A 3,805-nucleotide genomic window follows, 5' to 3' on the forward strand; every position below is an offset into this window, starting at 1 on the left:
CTTCTAAGGGTTTCCTCCCCACAGTAGTAGATATAATGGTCATCTGAGTTAAATTGTATATTGTCACCCTACTTATTTAACTTATATGCAGAGTACATCATGAGAAACGCTGGGCTGGAGGAAGCACAAGCCGGAATCAAGATTGCTGGGAGAAATATCAATAACCTCAGGTGTGCAGATGACACCACCCTTATGGCAGAAAGTGAAGAAGAACTAAAGAGCCTCTTGATGAAAGTGAAAGAGGAAAGTGAAAAAGTTGGCTTAAAGCTCAACATTCAGAAAACTCAGATCATGGCATCCGGTCCCATCACTTCATGGGAAATAGATGGGGAAACAGTGGAAACAGTGGCTGACTTTATTTTTGGGGGCTCCAAAATTACTGCAGATGGTGACTGAAGCCATGAAATTAAAAGACGCTTACTCCTTGGAAGGAAAGTTGTGATCAACCTAGACAGCCTATTAAAAAGCAGAGACATTACTTTGCCAACAAAGGTCCATCTAGTCAAGGCTATGGTTTTTCCAGTGGTCATGTATGGAAGTGAGAGTTGGACTGTGAAGAAAGCTGAGCACCGAAGAATTGATGCTTTTGAACTGTGGTGCTGGAGAAGACTCTTGCAAGTCCCTTAGACTGCCAGGAGATCTACCAGTCCATCCTAAAGGAGATCAGTCCTGGGTGTTCATTGGAAGGACTGATGCTGAAGGTGAAACTCCAATACTTTGACCACCCAGTATGAAGTACTCACTTATTTGAAAAGACCCTGATGCGGGAAATATTGAAGATGGGAATAGAAGGGACGATAGAGGATGAGATGTTTTGATGGCATCACCGACTCGATGGACCTGAGTTTGAGTAAGGAGTTGAACACGACTGAGTGACTGACCCTAACTTGATGGAAAACTGCCCTTCATAGTATCAATAAAAATATTTTTAATTAATAATCAACATAAGGTATGAAAGTTTGTATAACATATGAAAATTTCTGTGAAACATAAAAAGGTTTTAAATAGAAAAAATACTGTGTTTTTGCTTGGAGAGACTGATACTTATTTTATTCTCTTCAAATTGATACTGATATCTAATGTAATAGGGTAAGACTGTAGAGAACTTGAGCAAATGACACTGAAGTTTATTTTGAAAACTGGGTAATTTTATGAAAGTTAAAAGATGAGTTATTCCATCAAATATTTAAAATATACTGTTAAGCTACCAATAACCTAATAACATGAAATTCATGAATGAAAATAAAGAACTATAATTAAAAAGCCATATATGAAACAATCAAAAGTTTTGGAAACTAGAATAAGAATTTAGTTTATTGAATGTGGTATTTCACAAAGTAGAAAACTATCCAATTAACTATACTGAAACAAGTTACCATTTTGGAAAAGTTAAAGTAATCAAAACTAATCCCAGTTAGAGCAAAAAATTTTAAATTAAAAACATATAAACTTTCTCTAGGTTAAAAACATGAAAAAAAGCTAAAAGAAATGGACACTTTAGGAAAAAACATTTGCAACAAACATACCATGCTATTAATCATCTTAACATTCAGCAAGTCTTAGGTAAACCATTCTAAACTATGTCCAACATTCCAAAATAAAAATGGTCCAGGAACTTGGATAGGCAGTTTTCAAAAGAAATAACACACGTGTTGAAAAACATGAAAAACTGGGGTGATCGTTGCTGTCTTTGCATGCCTGCATATTTTCACTGTGGAGTTGCATCCTCCACTGCATACGATTCTGGTGGGACCAGCAACAGTGAACAGTGTACTCCTGACCACAGTGTGTATCACGTGACCTATGCTACTCTAACAGGACTCTTCCCCAGGAACTGTTATCCTAAACAGAGGCATGAAAGGATGCAAAGTAATTAATGCTAATTCATTTGAAGGCAGCACCACAGAAGAGAAGGTTCACAGTTCCATGCTATTTTTCCATCTCACAGTCCATGAGCTACTCAGTGTCCTTCCAGTTAACGCCCTTCTTTCCTTACTTAAAGTACATAGAATCTGTTTCTTTAGATCAAAGAATTCTTAGTGAAACAAATTGTTGAGTCTCACTCATGATCAAAGAAATACAAAATAAAACAACTATCACCTTTTGTCCAAGTATTTAATAAATACCAAAACAAATGGTAATAGGTAAAAGGTTTTATGGGTGGAAAAAAAACGATAAGATTATAGATACAGTTAATTTTTTTTAATATTTTGTGATTTAAAAAAAACGGATGATAAAAAGAATTTTAAGTGGAAAAAGAGAGAATTTGGTTTCTAAGCTCACTTTTCAGACTGAACACTATTTTGACCATTAATTTTACTAAGCTAACAGGCTTCCCTGGTGGCTCAGTGGTAAAGAATTCACCCGACAAGGCAGGTGACACAGGTTCAATCCCTGGGTCAGGAAGATCCCCTAGAGTAGCAAATGGCAACCCATTCCAGTATTCTTGCCTGGGAAAATCCCATGGACAGAGGAGCCTGGTGGGCTATAGTCCTTAGGGTCACAAAATAACAACAGCATAATACTAATATTTTTTAAAGCCTGACAAAGATAATGTATTAGGTCCCCACAGGGAAGAGATGCAGATAAAGTTTAGGAAATTTGAGATTTACAAAAATGTAAGTGGAGTTCTGGGGAATCAACAGGCAATTGTGTAGGACCCTAGACTAGCAACAGCTAGACCCATTACCTTCTGGGCCTGAAACGGCAGTATAGGGAGGGTCACAGAAATGTGAGAACAGCTGTTTGGATTTGCGGCCTTTAATAAAGTTTTCAAATACTAAGGAAATGGCAACCCACTCCAGTATTCTTGCCTGGAGTATCCTATGGACAGAGGAGCCTGGTGGGCTATAGTCCATGGAGTTCTAAAGAGTCCAACAAGACTAAGCATAGCACAGCTCAGACACTAAAATGCTTTGGAAAACAAAGACGAATATAAGGTGCCAGACTTAGATGAGATGGACTGAGGGTTGTTTAGAAAACCTAAAACATGAAATTAAATGTGTTCATCATTAAAATTAGTTCACCATTTCTGAGGGTATTATTTTCTGAAAACTATATATATAATTATATGTATATATATATAATTTTTATTTTTATATATTACATATAAAATGTTTTCAAGTAAAAAATATGTAAAATTTAGAAGATGTGTTTGAGGGGAGAAAAGTATAAGCAAAGCCCAAGAACAGTTCTGATTCTAATTTTGTGTTCTGGACAAAAATGATTATAAGGCATACGTTGTTGTTTCTTTATGTACCTATGTATGTATTTGGCTGCACCGGGTCTTAATTGTAGCACGCAGGAGCTTCAGTTGCAGCATGTGAATTCTTGGTTGTGGCATGTAGGATCTTGTTTCCTGACCAGGAATTGAACCTGGGTCCTCTGGATTGGGAGCTCAGAGTCTTAGCCACTGGACCACCAGGGAAGTCCCTATAAGTACTGTGTAATAGAGTTTCAGCCTCCCATTTTCTCAATCAATAAAGGCAAACAAGAGGGTCATATCTGAGCTAGGACTGTAAGGTGAGACTCAATCAGTACATTAAAAAAGTAAGTCCAGTAGTATACTGGAGCTGACTAGTACTGGTTCATGAGAAATAACTATTAAACTTTTAGGAATTTTGCGAACTGGTTGTTAAACACAGTCTGTGTTAAAGATTAAATTATATAAAATAATAGCCAAAATATGACAGGTAATATTAGAAACTCATCACTTCCTAATTATTACGTTATGTTTTTCTATTATCTACACTCTTGAGGTTATTTCCCCAGCTAATGAATCTATATGATAGAAATACTATATAAT

At 36.4% G+C, this 3,805-nt stretch overlaps 1 non-coding gene across 1 annotated transcript; it reads right to left on the reverse strand.

The window, feature by feature from the left end:
• Window positions 1–3,354: 3,354 nt before the first annotated feature.
• Window positions 3,355–3,427, reverse strand: TRNAG-CCC (transfer RNA glycine (anticodon CCC)). The gene has a single exon. It is a non-coding gene; the product is annotated as a tRNA-Gly (tRNA).
• Window positions 3,428–3,805: the final 378 nt, after the last annotated feature.

The sequence above is a fragment of the Bos taurus genome, chromosome 1 (assembly GCF_002263795.3).
Source record: "Bos taurus isolate L1 Dominette 01449 registration number 42190680 breed Hereford chromosome 1, ARS-UCD2.0, whole genome shotgun sequence".
Taxonomy (NCBI): domain Eukaryota; kingdom Metazoa; phylum Chordata; class Mammalia; order Artiodactyla; family Bovidae; genus Bos; species Bos taurus.